Genomic DNA, 20,717 nt, shown 5'->3' with positions numbered 1-20,717 from the left:
AGCCAGGTATGTTTAACAAACAGTTCAGTCTTGAAGAAGAAACTGCTTAGGATCAGTTCCAGTCATTAACTCTTTGACATTTCTAATGGGAGCCCTTCTAGGGATGGCACTCAGAGGCACTGAAGTGACATATAAAGCACTGCACACCATGCAGCCCTACCTCAGAAGTGAAGCAACAGCAAAAGGAAAAGTTAACTAGCATCAAATAGCTGTAACAAAAGCACTTGACGCAGCTCTCTGTGTACATGAGGGAAGTTGTCTTTGCTGCAGGCACTAATAACAACAGAAAAAGCCATCATCCCCATGGTGCATTAAAAAGGCAGATAGAGGATGGTACAGCTAAGACTTTCTGGCTCAGTGGGCTCTCAGAAACCACTGGACTGTACAATGTCAGAAGAAGACCATCACCAATTGCCACAGCTGAAATAATCATGTACAGAAGATGGCCAGAAATATTTTCTAGCAATCCCGTTTTGCAAAAAGTTTATATTTTTGACTATTATTTGCTTCACAGATTACATAGCATTATATAGACTGTATCACCTTTATTGCCTTGCACCTTTAGCAGCAACAATACATTTGATTTATGGAACTGATACATGACAATTGCTAGACAAACATGAACTTTTGTTAGAATAATTATTCCATTTAGAAATATGCTGCAGCAATTAAAATTCACTTTACCAATACAGCACAACAGCAATGGTTTCAGCATACCTCATAGTGCTAAATTACCAGCTGATAGTCTTTACTCTGAACTTTTTAGGAAAATGTTAGGATCCATGAACAGACATATGTGGTATACCTGATAGATAACTGATTAACATATTCTGTGCTTTTATTAAGGTTTCTTCCTTCTATTTAAAGTTATATTATTTTTTCTTCTAGGCAAGAAAAGCTATACCCATTATCCTAAACAGGAAAACTAAATTAACAGGACATATTCACTTTGCTAAAAACTAAAGAAAATGTATGTTAATGAAAAAAATGTGTTTCTGAAAAAGCAGTTCTCTCAATGTGAAATGCTAATTGGAAATGCAAAAAAAAATAAATATATATATACTTATATATATTGTTTAAAAAAATAGAATTGACATTACTATGTTAATTTATCCAATTAAAAATGGCCAAATATGCATTCACAGGGCTTAGGGTTAACAAGCAGGAGCTACATTTCACAGCCTGTTAGAAAACTGACAAGCTGGGTTCAAGGTTATTTTATGCAGTTTAAGTAAGTAAATGTCTGTTACCTAAAAATGAATTCATTCTGTGGCTGTTTTCTTTAACTGTATTGAAATTAATTAATTAATTAAGTCTTCGTTAGTCTGCTATCAGAGTTGCACTTATTTGTCACAAGACTAATATAAAAGCAAACCAAACAGTACTGCTGCACTCATGTTCTTCTTTCAAGTATGTTTAGTTTTGAGACAATGCACTTTCTTACTGCTGCCAGATGAAGCTGAATGAACAATAACCCCTTGTTGTCTTAGTTGTTTTCTTCTAAAGCTTTTGTTCTTTGGACAACTTAATTCATATTGAAAAAAGTAATGAATAAGTTAAACTCCCAATAGGTATACTTACTAAATAAATACAACTTGGAAAGCGTCCCTCTATAAAAGCTCAGGATCTTGGATTTTGAAAGCTTCCAAATCAGAATAAATTGGGAGTCAGTACAAAATTTGCAACTGAATAGGGGTTTCTTCTGTTTTACACTTTGTGGTTAATTTCTTGGAAACATTTCTTGCTTCCAAGAATTCAGTCACTGCAGCTAAGAAAAGACTCATCAATGAAAGATTGCAAGCTGTGAGTTTGCTTATGGCAATTGCTGTCCCATAACTGTTTATAAGTAAATAAAAATCCCCACCCCACTGTGGATAAAAAGTGAAGTCTGACTATTTAGATATTTCTATTTTGAGTCCCATTTCATTTTTAATATTTGAAATTCAATGTTTGAGTTCTGTTAGTTGCTCTCTTAGTCATTAAAAAGTAGAAATACAATGTCAGCTAAGTAACATAGCAGCACCTAATGGAATTTCAGCAGCTGACTGAAGTAGTCAAAAATCAATTTAAATGTGGGGGGAAAAAATCCTAAATAGAATTAACATATAAATGTAAATGAAGAATCAATTGGGACTGGCTAATCATATAAGAAAGGACATAAACTGAACATTCATTTGGTTGAATTTCCAAACGATGTTGCAACATACATATAGAACAGAGTATTTTCATTAGAAGGGACCTTGAGAGCTCATCCAGTCCATCTGCCTGACCAGCTCAGGGCTGACCAGAAGTCAAAGCACAGTACTGAGGGCATTGTCCAAATGCCCCTTGGACACCGACAGGCTCGGGGCACCCAGCACCTCGCTAGGAAGCCTGTTGCGGTGTCTGGCCACCCTCAGGGTACAGAAATGCTTCCCGATGCCCAGCCGGGCCCTCCCCTGGCGCAGCTCTGTGCCGTTCCCGTGTGCCCTGCCAGCAGCTCCCAGGGAGCAGGGGCCGGCACCTGCCTCTGCGCTTCCCTCCTCAGGGAGCTGCCGGGAGCAGTGAGGCCGCCTCTGGGCCTCCTCTTCTCCAGGCTGGGCAGCCCCAGTGTCCTCAGCCTCTCCTCACAGCACGGCCGTCCGGCCCTTGCTGCCCTCCTCTGGGTGCTTCCAAGGGCCTTAACACCGTAACACCCATTGTAGGTTGGGGAACCCAGAGTTGCACACAGTGCTCCAGGGGAGGCCTGCACACAACGTTGAGGCTGCATCAATGCTAAATACTGTGGGAACATCACCCCTTTAGACCGGCTGGCTGTGTTGTGTTTAATGCACCCCATTCTGGGGCAGTCAATGCCTCTGTTCCTTTTAACATCTGCAGCACAGCTGCAGTGCATCCAGAAAAGCTGGCTGGCCACAAGGTGTGTGACTGAGGCCTGTGTGCACACTCCCTGTGAGGTACCACCATGGTGCCGGAGCACATGCGGCTCACCAGAGACTTCATCTTGCAGGTGTTCATCCCAAGGCACCTGCCAGGTTCACTGCACCTGCGATATACTACAGCTCTGGGCCAGCATATTCGGTCCAATCTTTCCCTTGACAGCTGAATGTACTGTGTGTTTCCAAAGTAACTGCATAAAGATGTGCAAACTAGTCTGTTCAAGACTGGAATGTGGATTGTGACCCTTGTGAGCTCCAGCCTAAGCACCAGCTGGGTAAACACCAAGAAATGATATTATTTATCTGCAGGGGCTTCAGAAATCAGACACTTACATCTAGAAATTATTTTTCAAGGCCTGTTTTTTTTGTTTGTTTTTTTTTTTTTGAGCTACTTCAGAGAAATACTGAAACAGGGATGTTCAAGATACTCAACACCTTTTAGAAACAGGCTTAATTATTAAAATATGAACATTATTAAAGAGATTTAAATGTTTGTATATACCTCAATCATATAAAATCATATCTTCTGGACTTTTTTCAGATATTTAATTAAAGACTGATTCTTCAGTCACTGCTTTGAATGCAAAACTAGACTGAAATCATTTTTGAAATTCTTGAAATCATTTAAGTACACTGATTCTTTTTTTTTCCTGCGTCAGCTGTACAAAATATGTCTAATCATCAAGCATATATTTTATTCATAATTAACCCTTTCTTATATATTGAAGTACTTAAGTATGCATGAATGAAATATATTCATCCATAAAGCATGGTGATAAAATATTTTACAGATTTCTCTTCTGAAGCACAGTATTACCTCCATGAGTACAAGAGAAGGCCCTGGAAATTACAGACCTGCTAGACCTGGAAAAATTACGGAGATTATTCTGAGTGCCATAAGAAGCGACTTAAAGGATATTGCAATCATCAGGCCCAGCCAAAATAGGTTCATGAAAGGAAAGTCCTGTCTCTCTAATTTGATATCCTTCTATGATAAGATCATCTGCTTAGCGGATGAAGGGAAGGCACCGGATATAGATTTTCTGTACTTTTCTTCCAGCCACTCCAGCCAGTAAGACAGCTTCATGAGGAGCCCAACGTAAATGTCTCTATGCTAATGCACATAGCATGGGGACTAAAATAGAGATATATGCATGCCTGCAGGGCTATGACCTCATTTGCATGGCTCCCGTGGGATGGAGTATTGGAATGGAAGGATACAGGCTCTTTAGGAGGGATAGGTAGGGGACACAAGGAGGGGGCATCACCCTCTATGTCAAAGAGCAGATGGAGTCCATGGAGCTCTGCCTGGGGATGGGTGGGGAGCTGACCGAGAGCTTGTGGGTCGGGATTAAAGGGAAGGCAGGGACAGGTGACATTGTGGTGGGGTCTGCTGCAGACCACTTGATCAGGAAGACCAAGCAGATGAGGCCCTCTACAGACAGTCAGAAGCAGCCTCACTTTCACAAGCCCTGGTCCTCATGAAGGACTTCAACCACCACCATTGCAGGGAAAAACAGCAGGGCATAGGCAATCCAGGAGGTTCTTGGAATGTGTTGATGATAATTTACTTTACCAAGAGATAGAGGAGACAATGAGGACAGGTGCTTTGAGTGAGCTCAGGCTCATTCTCACCACCAAGGAGAGGCTGGTGGGGAATGTGAAGCTCAAGGGCAGTCTTAGTTGCAGTAATATTTCAAGCCCCTTCCCTTTGACTGGAAGGATTGGTGAAAAAATTACCTGTGCTCCGGAGTCTCTTACCAGCACTCTGAGGGTTCTGTAGTCCTTCTTGATACTCCCTAGACTGCTCCTGGCTGTTTCACTCTTACCCACCTGAAACTGCAGCAACAGATGAAACAAGTCGGAGGACTGTACTAGGCTGGGTAGTCTCTCTGATATTCTCTGTTACGAACCCCTCATAAGCATCACACCTCTCTACAGAGTGCATCAGGCTGGAATATAAGTACCTCCATACCTCACAGAAGAAATCCACTTTCTGCTATTACCTGTTGCCTTTTCTTGGTTGTTATATGGGGAGCAGACTGGGCTGCCTTACTAAGCTTCAGAGTCTCTCCTGGTCTTTCCCCTTCAGTCTGCAGAGAGGTGAGGAGGTTCTGCCATAGCACCTCAGGCTTCAGGGGAAGTCACTTCCTCCTGCTGGTCCTTGCCATTGTAAGCTTCCACTCTTCTGCATTATTGCCCTTGTTCCCTTCTGTGTGTGCCAGCTGGGGAGTTTTTGGCTGGTTGTCCGTGGGCAGTGGGTCCCCTGCAAACTGTGCTTGAAACCAGCTAACTCATTATCAGCCTCCTGATGTTAGCCTTCTCACCACACAGCCTTCTCAGCCACCTGCTGCAGGAGGTCCTCCACCCAGGCATGCTTTTTGCAGGCAGGTCTTCTGCCTGTCCCTGTCCCAGGAGAAATGTTTAGGCTCTTCCTGCAGCCTGGTGTCTGCAATGCAGCCTCTCCCTTCAGATCAAGGACAATCAACAGCACTTCAGTTGAAAAATGGGAACAAAGTGTCATTATTTACACACAGTAAATTTTTGAGTATCAACTGAATGTTTTTTAGAGCTGTGTTATCTATAGGGGCAAAGACTTTACCAATTTCAAATCAAATAATAATTTAAATCAGACAGCAAACATTATTTTGAAATTAGAAAACAATTTCTTCAGAACCAAACATTCACAATAAAATGTCAAGCTATATGCAATCAAGATGGGGAAAAAAATCCTTTGTACTCTTTCTGCAGAAAAGAATCTGGGAAAACAAACAAACAAAACCGTAATAATGGTAGAAGGTTTAATTAGTTGCTTCAATTTTTTCATTTCACCAAGGAGATGTAGAAAATGTCCTATTCAGCACATTATGATATAATTAAAAAAAAAAAAAAACTGATTTCAGAGGCTAAACTGTCTATCTTAGTATGTGAAATACTAAGCTACAGGACACCTTTAAGATTCGTATCAGGAAAAAACTGCAAACATCTCTCCATGCAATGATCTCAGGATATGTCTTCTAGCTGCCTTGCCTACAGGCACACCATAAATTTACCTGCTCAACTTTGACTAAGATGAAATAGTCAAAAAATGGCCAAACTAGTTTGTTCCAACCAAACTAGACTGTCAGGAGCTTGAATCAAATCTGGAGAAAATGTTTGTTCTGAGAAAAAATGGCAGGTAGATTACAAAGCAAATTATAGCTGTGAGTGAGGAGTCACCAAAATGGTTGTTAAGGTATCGCCGCAGACACAGTGGACACAATTTGAGAGGCACTGTAATATCAGCTTGGATTCAGAGCCTATATATCAAGTCTCACTTCCAAGAAGCAAATGGAACAAAAATGGGGAAAGGCTGCCTTTGATAAATTTTCTGTAATTGCCAGATATACTCTAGCTCTTAATCAGAATTCAAACAGATGAATAGTACTTTTCCGTATGTGCATCATCAAATCACATAAATGAAAAGTCCCCAAACAAATATTTGGGGATTAACATGAGTTAATTAAATTTCATATTTTATCACAAATTATGACAATCAGTCAAAATAAAGGGTTGTGTATAATGTTTAACTCAGAAAAACACAAATTTATTTGTGCTCAAGTAAATGAGCTCAGGTAATTTTGGCCTGAACTCAAATAAATGCTGAGTGCTGGCCAGCTTTGTATGTATTCATCTCAGGTAAACTTCAGTTCCTAATCGTTCTCATTTCTCTGCAGGTGAAAATTATATTTTCATGTACAATGGTGGATTTATGTTTTCCAGACATTTACAGGAGTTATATATTCATACAGTATATTTTTTACATTTTTCTTTCCTTTCTACATGTATATTTTTTTCAATGTTCTGAAACTTGAACTGAAATAAACTTGCAAGTGTGCTTATATATTTTCTTTTGCCTAAACAATTAGAATTTACTGGCTAGAACACATGTTGTTAGGATAACTTTAAATATATGTGGAAATCCATTATAAACAAATACTTAAATCTAGTCTTGCATATAAACTTGTAAATTGAGGTTTCTGGCATCTGTGATACCAGAAAATTTATCATCCATGAGGATTAAAAATAATTAAGAAAATTAATCAAGCTTTGAAAGATTGCCTTAGTTATGAGTTTTAACATATATTCCTGTGCTACAATCTGATTCCTTTGGGGAGAAAAAAAAAAAAAAAAAGCATATAACCTTCTGGCACTTTAGAGACAGATCGACTTTCATTACTGTCTAGTTTTGTCCTTCTGTGTCTTTTTTTTTTTTTCCTCCTCTGATGGGAAGTGGAATGGACTATCTAAATATTTATGACTCTGTGATCAGGCCTCCAGCTAACACTCCATTTACCCTTTAGCACTTAATCAGGATGGACATATTTAAAACATCTACTCTGAATCTTGGCCTTCCTGTAGTCAAAAGATATTTTTCCAAAAATTTAAAAAAGTTCATGAATTCATTCTTTGAGGCTAGCTGCTTTGGAAAATATTTTTGTGTTATTTACTAGCTATTTCTGGAAGTTAGTTGTTAGCAAGCTCTTCAAAGAGTGCAGGTTTAACAAGAAGTGTAAGATACTCTCAAACGTAGTGCTAGCCAGACTTCTGTATGAATTTTCAGATAGTCCTTTACACCTCTTCATGACTTTCAGAATTTGTTTTTTATTTTTCTCAGACTGCCTAAGTGTGGTTCACAATAAATTAAAAACAATCACTTTCAAGTAATTCAGATGCAGGTCTACCTCTTCATATTTCTTTATACTTCCATACTAAGAACTACTGTCCTTTAAACCTTTCATTGTATTTTACACAGGTATTTCTGTAGAGGTAATCACAGACTTTTACATAAATTAAGGAGAGATGAGCTAGTGAGAAAAGTTATTTCTGATAAAATAATTACAAAATGTGACTCATAGATATTGACAACTGTTTTCAGGTTTTATTATATTTTGCAATTCTAACCACAGAATACAACACACAGCAATGAACATAACAAAATAGTTAGAACCTCATTTAAGGATATTGGTGAATTCAGTTTAGTTTAAGTTCTAGTTAAGATCTTCAGTCTAGACCAGAAAGAGGTGTTGCATCCTGGAACAGATGAGCCTAAAACAGAGAAGCTCAATTTACTGTTTCCGTTGTGGGTGTATCAGTGGGATTTGATAGGTGCAAGACTAAAAGTGCCATCTGGATGTTAAATAATTTAGCAAATTTATCATTAATAAAGACAACAAATTCACAGTTCATTTCAAATTACTTCTATATAAATTGTGCAAGCTTTTCTTTCTGGGTTAGTTTTAAGTCTTTGTTGTTCGTATTGTTTTGTGGTTTGTTTGTTTGTTCCTATGGAATTTCACATACATAATGAATTATTTTTGCATTGACTGCATAGCCATTTCATATAAAACATACATATCACCACCTCTGCTTTGAAATGTTGGTGTCATTTCACTTAAGCTCTTAATGGAAAATTCAGGTGTACTGTTCGATGCTACATCAGTACAGTTCTAGATTTAAAGAAAACTCATATCAAGGATCAAAAGTAGTGGGAGAAAAATCACAATGTGTTGGATTGAAATGGTGATATATGATGTATAAATCATGTAAAATCATGTAGCTGCCAGGATGGAAAACCACAATTTGTCATTCTTTTATAATTGGAAACAACACTAATCCAATGGCAAGACCTATTGATCACTATAATAGAATTGTTGTCTAGCTCCATATAATCTGATGTTGCATCTCACTGATCCTAACCTTATAAGAAAGGTCAACAGCAAAATTTTAGCTTAGCCATTTACATGTAGCTCTGTTTTGAAAAGCAGACATGTCAGGTTACATAGCACACTGTTGTCAGCACAGATTCTGTACTCGTGAATGTGGTGGTTTTACCGTGCTAGGCAGATGAACACCACAACCGCTCTCTCACTCCCCCTCCTTAGATGAGGAGGGGAAGAAGTAAAGGAAAGAACAAATCACGGGTTGAGATAAGGATGATTTAATTAAAGGAAAAAAGAAATAATTACTAAGGAAAGATTATTATTAATTAAACAATTTAACTAAACAATTTAACTAAACAATTAACAATTTAACTAAAGGGGAAAAAAAAAAAAAAAAGGAAAGGTGAAAAGGGAGGGAGAAAGGGAAAACTAAACAAAACAAGTAAAGGCTATGTGGAAGTGCAGAGGAAAGAAATTACTCTCTACTTCCCACAAATGAGCGGTGCTTGACCACGTCCTTGAAGCAGGGCCTCAACGCACGTAGCCAGTGTTCGGGAGGAGGACAGACGTTTTCACAACAAGAGCCCACCCCTCCCCTCTTCTTCCTTTTTCCACCTTTTATTGCTGAGTGTGACATCATATGGTATGGAATATCCCTTTGGTTGGTTTAGGTCAGCTGCCCTGGTGATGTTTCTTTTCTCACATTTTTGCCCACCCCCTAGGAGGGTTACAGAGAGTCCTGATGCTGTGCCAGCACTGCTCAGCAGCAGACACAACACTGGTGTGATACCATTGCTGTTTTAGCTACGAGTGCAGAGCACAGCACTGTATGGGCTGCTGCAGGGAAAGTTAACATCCCAGCCCGACCCAGTACAGTGAAACAGACAATTATGAATGCCTATAGATATATGACTCCCAGTGAACAGCTACAAATTGTAGATACAAAAAGGTTTTATGCAGCAGCATTTGACTTGTTTCGACCCAAAGCAAGAGAGAAGAGGAAGGAAAGGAGAAAAGAGATTATTAATGTTCCCTGGGTATGTTGACATTTGGGTATGTTAGATTTGGGTATGTTAGGGAGAAATGTCCAGAAAAGTCAGAAAAACAAACAAAGAAACACAAAGTGTCAGTTATTAGCTTGCCCAGTATACAAGATGAATAGTATAGACTATTTTCTATACAGCAAATCTTCCTCTATCTCTTGTAGTTGACTGCAAGATGCCAACTAGCATCATGGGGGAGGAATTTATAAATTGAAGGCAAACTTGTAGACCCAATACCCAATTAACAAAGAGGAAAGTCTGTTTCATGCAAGGGATGCCCTGTACAAATTTCAGCATAGATTTCTGTCTGCCAGTAGCTGAAGAGACCAACCACTAATTAACAATGATCATTATGGACCTTCAGATTGTTTGTTTGGTGACCAAATTCAGATATGGTTTTACTCAAGTGAAAAAGGATATTGCCTACCATGAAAATAGCATCTTCTCTGAACAGCAGACCATGAGAAATATATGTAGGCATTTTTGTTAAATTTTGCAAGTATAACAGTATCTTGAAGTCTAATTAAAATAAGGCTCTTAAAATAAGAAGCATCATCATATTTACTATGAAATAAAATTTCAATATTATTTACACTAGCAAATATATTATTTACAATATTTATAGCAATTTATGGCTGAATTACACATTCAAAACTTGCCTGGGAACTATTAACATCTTCTCCCTGGAGCTTTCTATAAATAATTTGGTATAATACTCTCTGGAAAAAAAAAAAAAAAGACAGCTATTAACTCAGTGCTTTAATGAAGAGGTAAACTGAAATCAAAACTGATGGGAACAAAAGAGATACATATAATATTATTTCTGCATACATAATATTTTCATTATAAATTTTGTCAGTCAGTTTAGAAGACTCACCAAAGAACAAACATGAATACTTTTCCTGGTCTCTATTTTTGGTCACTCTTTGCTTTTAAGCACATTGAGAGCCCTAAAAAGGATAATTATTATTACTATGTGAAGACTGAAGTTCCTGAAGTCCACTGGAGAATAAGCTTGTTCTGTTGCCCTTCTACAGGGCCACCAGATCTGCCACTTCTCCTGGCTTATACTTCTGAATCGATCTCTGAATAGGGACATAGGAGAGGGTGATAGACCTAGGCATCTTCCTGTAACAGTCCCATGATTGCAACACACAGTGAGACCCAGAAGGTGAGAAATGCTCTCAGGTCTTCAGGACAGGTGTTGACACAGCTGTTAATTGGACTTGGTGTTGAGAGACAGGTGAGGATATGTTCTTGGAAATAAGGCAAGGATGCAAAGGAAGTCTTTCTGAAAGTGACTCACTCAGTAATTCAGCCAAGATAGTAGTCTGATGGATTATTTTATTTCATTATTAATCTTACTATATACTTTATTATTATTATTATTTGTTTAATGCTGAAAAAATATTAGTATGTAGTAATTGGTAGTTAAAATAATTCTTATAGGTCCCACTGTTTACCCATAAAATATTCAAAAAGTACTTCGTTTGAAAAAAAATTGCAAAATGTTTGTGATTGTAGACACACATGGTAGAGGTGTTCTGGTAACAGCCCTGGTAGGAAACCATTAGTACTACAGATAATGAACACTTTGGCATTTAGAATCTTCAACACTTCGCTGAATAGCTGCTTGTATGTCAGATTGTGCCTCTGAAAATGTTGAAGTTTTCCAAGCTTGGCCAAGCTGTCACCCATACAGAGACCACTGTTCTGTCTTTCCTAGTTCCTTCAAAGTCTTCCACTTGTTTTGGTTGGTTGGTTGGTTGGTTTGGTTGATTGGTTTGTTTTGTTCTGTTTTGGGTTGTTGCTGGGCTGTTTGTTGTTGTTGTGGGTTTTTGTTGCTGTTGTTTTTGTTTTGTGGGAAGGTCTCTTGTCAAAATAAACCCTGAATTTTTTGTCAGATTTTTTTTTTTTTAAGCTTTTGTCTCACATTAAATTTAGCGTAGAAATCATGTAGTTTGCCCAGCTCTCTCAGCTGAGGAGAATAACCTACAGAGGCACAAAACTAGAAGCTGAAATGACAAAAGTGTTTGAACTATAGCTTTCTGGTGTTTGCATCGTCTTGAAGTTTGTAGCTCCTGCTACATTTTTATGGCTGTATTTACAGCATAAGATTCAACGATTGCCTCGATTCTATTTCAGACTATCATGTGTTCAAAGTTAATAATGCAGTGTTTAGGATTAGAAAGCATGATAAAAGAAATAATATACATATATAATATATATATAATATATATATATATCCTGGCAGGTCAGAATTCCATCACAATGGCCCTGAGCAGTAACACTGGTCACTAGCTAGCTGTCATAGTTTCCAAACCACAATTGTGTCCTTCTGAAGAGAAGAGCTCTAGCATCAGTAGACTGTCAAGGAAATAGTATTTGCAACTTGCTGCCTTATGCAGCAGGAAGTTACACGGACAGGTTCAGGCTTCAGTAGGAAACAGCTGTCTGCACATGTGTGACTATAGCAAGCCAGCTATTTAGCAGTGTCTGAGGCACCATGGGGCTCATGTACCACAGCAAGTGTGAGCTATTACCACGAATATGTAGACAAAGCTCAAGTTACAGTAACCATTCTTTAGGTGGATGGCAAGCACTAACCTTAACATTTGAGATTATGCTCAAACTCTGTCTTTGGGTTTTGTTAACTCGTGCACAAGACTGACTTGGAAGATGAGAGAAAAACAGTGGGTATTGCCCTCCTGGACTTCCGTAAGATTTTTAGAAACTGGTTTGTGTAAGATCCTCATAGAGAAGATGGTGAAGTATGGGCTGGATGAGCAGACAGGTAGATTGAAAATAGCTTTGTTTTCAGTGGTGTCCAGGGACAAGAGGCAATGGGCATAAACTGAACACAGGAGGTTCTATCTGAACATCGGGAAACACTTTATTGTGCAGGTGATGGAGAACTGGCACAGGTTATCCAGAGAGGTTGTGGAATCTCCCGCCTTGGAGATCTTCAAAACCTATCTGGACACAGTCCTAGGCAACCTGCTCAGCATGGCCTTGCTTGAGCAGGGTGGGTTTTGATTCTGTGAAATTTCTAGTGGCATCCAAATCTTGGTTAAAAGGCATAATGTAACAGTTTGTATCTATCTGGTCTAAAAGAAAACCTTATTTTTATCTTTCACATTTTTAATATAGAGTCTTGATACAACAACACTGTTTTGGTAGAGAGGTAGAATTCTTATCTGAGACTAAATGCAGTCTCACTTCAATGGCTTTCTTCTATGCTTACGTCTATTCCATGACTGAATTACACATGAGCATAGCAAGGTATATTTGAATCATTTCTGTAACCACCAACCAAATAAAGTATGTCATGCAGGCTGAATTTATAGGTGAAAAATACACAAGAGTCTGTCCTGTTTCATATTCTTTTTAAAGGCTTAATAAAAAAAAAAAATCATTGACTTTAAAATAGTTCTTAGTGAAGGACAGCAGTAAAACTACTTCTTAAAATAACCTGGAAAAAGAAATCTTCTAACTACTAACACATGTTCTAAAGAAACAACTCACCACATCAGAACCATCCACCCTCCTTATTTGGTTTAAATGCATACATACCTCTACATACTAATGCAGTTGTAGTCTAGAAATATGAAACATTTTTTAAAGGAGCAATAAATTTATAGTGTGTATAAGTGAGAAACAATCTATTATTATGTAGGTTATTTATTATTATGTTAGTTATTAGCATATTATGTTAAATTTCCCTCCTGTTTTCCTCTCCATCTTTCTTTAGTACAGATGGAATTAATTACTGCCAATGAGTTAAAATTACTTAGATACGCGAGTCAGAAAAATGACAGAATTAGAAATAAATCAAAAGATAACTCATTAGTAGATATAATGAATTATGAATCAAACTGTGCTCTCCTAAGAAAAACAGCAACAAAATAGTGGAGACAGACACTACAATGAGACATATTGAAAAAATATTGAAAATATTATATTGCTAATCCTATTTCCTTGTTGCCTTGTTCCAGTTACAGCATATGGTAATGACAACTGACATTAACACAAGAGTGAAGGTCACGTAGTGCAACCAAACACATGTAGTCTATTATTACATAGGATCTCTCTCTAGGAACTTGGAAATATGTATCAACATAGGCAGAGTTTATTCAGCCTAGCTGGGTCTAGTTAAGCAAAGGAAAAATATAGAAGATGTTCAGGTTATAATTAAAAATAATAAAGATCACCTTTAAATGGAAAAATAACTTAACCTGCTGTAAGGGGTGATGGAGGAGGTGTACAGTCCTGGCTCGGTCTTTAGTATTCTGTGTGACCTTGTAGAAAGTTACTTCATCTCACCTAATGTCAGACATCTATAATACAGACATCTACAGCTAAGCTAGTTATCTGGACTCCCTTTACAGTTGTCTGAGAGAAATAGGCACAATTTATTTGATCTATTTTAGACACCTATTTTAGGGTAAAATTAATTGTGCTCTAGAAATGACCCTTTTCCTTCCATTGACTGTATCAGATATATGTGTGCCTATAAAACTGTTATCTAAACATGAACTGATAAATTCCACTTTTCCATCTCTATTTCTTCTTAACCTTTTTTCATGGTTACCTATCCAGCTCTAGGATATCTGAAGCCTCTTCCAAGCTGTCATGGGGTCTTAAATCAGTCAAGAGAGTACCATAATTGCGTCTCTAAACAACCAAGGCCCTCTTTCACGTTTGAAGTACCAGCATTGTTAACATGTTTAGAAATGTTTTCTCCCTAACCCCATACTTAGAGTTGGGATAATTTTGTATTCTCTGGCCCATAAACCAGCAAGCAGTCTTGTGTCTTTGATTGTTTTGTGAAGGAGGAGACCAACTTGATATCATGTGTTGTTTGTCCATACAAGCTCCTTACAGCTTTCATGGCCATATCACCAGTACTAGCCAGAATTAACCTGAACAGTTGTAAGACTCTTACAAAAATATTTGAATTCATCAGATGCTTCTTTTCCAAAAAACTACTGATATTTTTTCTTTTTTTTTCTTTTTTTTTCTTTTTTTTTTTTTTTTTCCTTTTAATCACAGGATCACCCTCTGTTATTTTTACATTACATATCATTTCTTTCTTATTAGGAAAATATAACCAGGAAAAAACTAGCCTTGATCTTGCTCTTTAAAACTCTTTAAACAGCAATAGCATATACTTAAGTCAAGCATGTGGCTTCGTAGAGTAAGACACCACTCAGAAGGTGAGAGAAATGTTAATGAGTAAATAACATGGGGGAAAAAAAAAAAAAAGAAAAGAAAACAAAAAGAAATACTCCTGATTTGCCATTTGACTGTCAATGTTTTTTTCTTTTATTACCTATTCCCTCCTCTCACAAGGTTGCATTCAATAGGATAGATTAGAACAGAACAGAATAGAATAGACTAGTTCAGCTGGAAGGGACCTTCAGAGATCACCAGTCCATCTGCCTGACCAGCTCAGGGCTGACCAGAAGTCAAAGCACAGTACTGAGGGCATTGTCCAAATGCCCCTTGGACACCGACAGGCTCGGGGCACCCAGCACCTCGCTAGGAAGCCTGTTGCGGTGTCTGGCCCCCCTCAGGGTACAGAAATGCTTCCCGATGCCCAGCCGGGCCCTCCCCTGGCGCAGCTCTGTGCCGTTCCCGTGTGCCCTGCCAGCAGCTCCCAGGGAGCAGGGGCCGGCACCTGCCTCTGCGCTTCCCTCCTCAGGGAGCTGCCGGGAGCAGTGAGGCCGCCTCTGGGCCTCCTCTTCTCCAGGCTGGGCAGCCCCAGTGTCCTCAGCCTCTCCTCACAGCACGGCCGTCCGGCCCTTGGGCCGGGCTTGCTGCCCTCCTCTGGGTGCTTCAGGGGCCTTAACACCCGCTGTATGTTGGGGAGCCCACGGCTGCACACAGTGCTGCACACAGTGGACTTTTATAACACCAAAGGCAATACTTTTTTTCCTGCTTGTCTCCCCTGCTTCTTCATGACTTAACACCTAGTTCCTTGAAATGACTATATATTGGAAATAGAGTACAACTTCTGTCCTTAGATGAACACGCATTTTGTGCTGATAGAGTTAATAAATGTGACTCACATCCTCCTTATACCTCTTCAGTTCTGCAGAGAATGTTCAGGAAAAGCAGATGCTATCCTCTTTGCAGAAGTGGTTCTGCCAGGCACAGTGATATTTACTCATCAAGATGAAAATAATGAAAAATTAATCCTGTTACTATTAGTGGTAAAAGGAAAAAAATCACACACACAGACACACACACACACACACACACACACCAACAACAACAACAACAAAATTTAAAACAGATGGGTCCTGCTACTCTTTAAAAAACAATGCATTTGTGTTTTGACAGAAGGAAGCCTACAGGCACTCGAAAATATCAGGCAGTGTCAGCCTGGGTTAGGATAAAGTGTTGTTTTCTCCCAGTATGTTTCTTTTCCCTTACCATGGCCCCCTCATCTATGAAAGGGGGGCAATGATATAACCTTTTCCTGTAAATCTCTGGATACCTGTAATTAAAGATGACATACAAGAGGGAGAGATTATTCTCCTAGCTGGATCAAAAGGTAATAGATACAATGAGAAATATTTGTTCATTGTTTGTTTATATTTTTATATATGACTACAACACCTAATATCCATAAATATGGGACACAAGGCTTCTATGCCAGGAACTAAAAAGAAACCTTTATCCAGGCTCTTTTAAATGCTATCACAAGAAAAAAAATAGATAAATATAAATGAAGGGATGAAAAACAGGTGATATCTCCATCCTCACTATTGAATACCTTGTACAGACATTAGAGAAAAAGAAATTTAAAGAGAACTGAATGAGAGAAAGAGGTAACTCTTCAGAAATTTAGGGAGTATATTTTCAAACATTATGGACAAACAAAAAAAAATACAAAGATGCAAACAAACAAAAAGAGATTTTTTTTTGATGTATTAAAAATAGGTGACAGAGTGTGGCATTGTAATCATAGAGTGGCTTGGGTTGGAAGGGACCTTAAAGATCATCTAGTTCCAACCCCCAAATAATAATGTGATCCATTGCAATAATCATTTCCAATAAAAGCACAGAACTTAATACTAATGTCCTATGTGAATACAAAGCTGTATAGTGGTTCTACCCCAATGAAAAATGTCCCAGATCGTAGTCTGAAACCATCAATTTCATTTCCCATCTAGTACGACTCAAATAAACTTCCTCTGATACTTTTATACCTTACAGCTTCTATCTATACTTTTCTATGTACTGAACCTCTAGAAGGGGGAACCATAAAGGTAGACAAAATGCAAATTACCCGTGACACACAATTATTTAAAGATAATTGATAAAAAACAAAAAAAATGTATTTTCAAATCACACTAATTAGCAAACCCACTGCTATTCCTGAACAAGAGTAATGTTATACTTCTGTGGTAACTCATTTCAAAATACATTTGAAGTACTAAAAGAATTAAAATTTACATCACATATTGATGCATTCTCTGTCAGCAAAATGGTAAGTGAAAATGTTCAGAGAAAACAGAAAATTCGGGTTGACTACTACTAATAACTATTATAATGCTTTTACTATGATTAGTCTTAGATACACAGAAGTTAAACACCTTGTTGCCAGAGGGCACAGAAAGCAGGAAAACAGCAAAGAGCTAAGCAAACAGCTCTGAATTTCTGTCTTGATTTCCTTCTTGCAACAGTTTTAGGCCTTTCCATGAATGACAAGGTTCAGCTACTTTTAATTATTTCTGAAACTTTGTAAACTTGCATATGAATACAAATGTGATCCATTGAGTTGCTTTATAACAGCATAGCATGAAATAAGACTTTCCGTGCTTTTTTTTTCCTGTTCAAAATTTGAACTTTGCAATATGAAGTCCTAAGAATTTGCAGAGGAGTTTTAAAAGCCAGAAGTAAATAAGTTATTAGAAAATGAATTTTTATTTTAATTATGACAAGAAATATCTTGTATAAGAAAATAGAAGAATAATAAATGTTTCATTCAAACAAAGTGCTTGATCTCCTTTCTACACATTCTTTGTGGACAGTTTTTGAAAGTAAACAGGTGAAGCTGATTAGAATATAGCATGCTACATATATTTCCCTCTTGTGCAATTATTAATATTTTTATGAGGAATTTTGTAAAAGGTTAATCTTTTTGTCAAATATGCTTGTGATAGACATTCTCCAACAAGACTAGCCCAGCTAGGAGGATTGAATAAGGTTTTACAAACTTACAGCCTCATGTCATTCTTGAGGTCTTCCAAAGCAGCCACATCACAGCCAGTACAGGAGTGGTCTTTGATTACAGTGAAGTATTACTGTAGGCAATATTAATGATATCAGAGCTGGCACATCATCCTCAGTGAGTTCAAGGATTTAGTCTGCTTCCTTCTGAGAAAGATATATCTGAGATGGAAACAGAAGATAGCTGTAGTTCAGTGAGGAAAGTGTGCAATACTGTAATGCAAATACAGGTTGAACAGGCTTGTTTTGTGATTACATGGAAAATGCACCGACTCTTATTTTAATAAAGTGTCATGCAGGAAAGCATAAGGGGACTTGTATCAAGATATATTTAATAACATTTCCACCCACCAACACCTCTCATAAAGCATAGTTTGCAGTGTTGCTAAGGAAATTTCAGAGGAACTATCTGCACACAATAGCCTGCAAATGGTGATAACGAAAGATTCAATCTGCTCTGAAGGCAGGGGGTAGAACGCCAACATCTGCTGTCATGTCTCTTTTCATTGTTAACATGTAAAAATGCAAACAAGAAGGATGAAAAATTTCTGTTGTGTTTAGTACAAATGACAAATACTATAAGGAAACAATAGTTCTTATTATCACATAGGAATCTGTTCAATTTGTGTTTATAAATGAGTATAGTTTATAAGTGAAAACAGACTGCAGGGATGTTTTCAGAAATAACTGAGCAGATGCTTACTTACACTCCCATATAACACAAAGAAATTCCTTTCCTAAGAAGCGGGTTGTCTTAGATAGATGAATCTTCATAATGTATTTGTTTTCTGATTAAGCAGGAATAAGCTGACAGTTTCCTGCATTATGTTGCTTGCTACATTTTTTTTTAACATCAACATTATTCTCCATAACAGTATGTTTTGCAGGAAAGTTTCCATAAACTCCATGTTTTTTAATGCACTACTTTAAAAAAAAAAAAAAAAACATAGGAAAGTGAGTAAGGAAATATTTTCCTTTCATATGGTATGACAAAAGCAATTTTTCACTTAAGAGTAAAATTAGCTGTGGTTCTCTGTTAGCAAGCCTATTTACTGTGCAAAGTTATGAGAAAGTCTATCTGAATATTCAGTCTAGCACTACTGTTTGATGCAGTATTTGTTGTAAACTCCTTTTATCAAGTACTATGATGTAAAATTGAGGAGATGAAAGAAAGAAGGGAGGAAAGGAGGAAGGGAAGGTAGACAAGAGGGAATGTAGACAAGAGGGAAGGGAAGGGAAGGGAAGGGAAGGGAAGGGAAGGGAAGGGAAGGGAAGGGAAGGGAAGGGAAGGGAAGGGAAGGGAAGGGAAGGGAAGGGAAGGGAAGGGAAGGGAAGGGAAGGGAAGGGAAGGGAAGGGAAGGGAAGGGAAGGGAAGGGAAGGGAAGGGAAGGGAAGGGAAGGGAAGGGAAGGGAAGGGAAGGGAAGGGAAGGGAAGGGAAGGGAAGGGAAGGGAAGGGAAGGGAAGGGAAGGGAAGGGAAGGGAAGGGAAGGGAAGGGAAGGGAAGGGAAGGGAAGGGAAGGGAAGGGAAGGGAAGGGAAGGGAAGGGAAGGGAAGGGAAGGGAAGGGAAGGGAAGGGAAGGGAAGGGAAGGGAAGGGAAGGGAAGGGAAGGGAAGGGAAGGGAAGGGAAGGGAAGGGAAGGGAAGGGAAGGGAAGGGATTTCTATGTTGTAATATCTATCCAGTTGCCATGCACTCCAATCTTTGTTTTCTTTAAATAAACTATGTCATTTATTCAATAAAGACGTAGAAACATGAACAGGAATGAAACATTTAAGCAAACAGTCATAACAGGTTTGTAGGAACTATTATTAAAAGTTATACAATGGTTTTCATAAAATTATGCTACTGAACAGATGATAAATAATACAAAAAAAAAAAAAAAGTTCTCATGTTAGAGAGCTCATAGTTAACTTCCACAGCAAAAAAAAGCACTTAAAACCTGAGTGTGTGATGGATCAGTAACAGCATTGTGGGTTTTCTCTCTGCATTTCTCTTCCATAGGTATTTTTAGCAATAAGTCTTCAGAAGAATGAAACTCCCAAAATAAATCTCAGCCTGAGCAGATTGAACTCCAGGGAAAGTATTTCTCCCCAGTCAATTTTGCACCTCCAGAATGAATACTATATATTTTTAGTGGAAATTAATGAATTTGGCCATATTACCCACCCCTTCATTTCCTTGGAGTCAGCACAGCAATTCAGTGTACTGTGCTTTCTGCTTCACTGACCCTCTGTGCCCTCTGTGCCCTGTGTTTCAAATGCCGCTTGGGGCATGGTTTAAATTTTTGACGAGGAGCTAGTTCCTGGATCTCAACAGCACTGACTTTAGGGTTAAGGTAGTAGTAAAGGGTGTCCAGATGCAAGCATCTGCATTACACTCTGAAATTACTCATCCTTGACTAGCTGAAAATATCTGCAAGATTCAGAAATATTAAGTGTTCAAGGAATGTGTACCATGAACAAAAAGAAAATTCTTTGTACTGTTGTAAAGCTCTTTGTTTTATCAGGGGACACTTGTTTATAGCAAAAATTAGATGAGAATTGAATTATTTAACAAAATTGGATATCATTTTACCTTAACCACAGAAAACTGGATGAAGTAGGGAACCATAAATGAAAAGAAAAAAAAGTTAATGCTATTGCACATCAGATAAAAAGTTGTTGGTAAAGAAGAAGGAATCATGTCATATGGCAATTAGAAGAGAAGAAGTTCCTTACAATCAAGCAGTAGGTGGAAGAAGTTACTTTAAGCAGTCAAAAGGAAAAGGGGGATGAAAGAAGACAAATGAACAGAAGGAAAGCAGGTAGAAGAA

The 20,717-nt window shown here is 38.1% G+C and overlaps 1 long non-coding RNA gene across 1 annotated transcript; it reads right to left on the bottom strand.

Annotated features, from left to right (window-relative positions):
• Positions 1–7,486: 7,486 nt before the first annotated feature.
• Positions 7,487–19,158, bottom strand: LOC106049334 (uncharacterized). The gene is made up of 4 exons (XR_001214443.3): positions 18,612–19,158; positions 17,896–18,066; positions 10,323–10,382; positions 7,487–8,006 (listed from the first exon to the last, which is right to left on the bottom strand). It is a non-coding gene; the product is annotated as an uncharacterized lncRNA (long non-coding RNA).
• Positions 19,159–20,717: the final 1,559 nt, after the last annotated feature.

This window comes from Anser cygnoides, chromosome Z (assembly GCF_040182565.1).
Source record: "Anser cygnoides isolate HZ-2024a breed goose chromosome Z, Taihu_goose_T2T_genome, whole genome shotgun sequence".
Lineage (NCBI taxonomy): Eukaryota > Metazoa > Chordata > Aves > Anseriformes > Anatidae > Anser > Anser cygnoides.
This window is presented reverse-complemented; position numbering and strand designations above follow the sequence as displayed.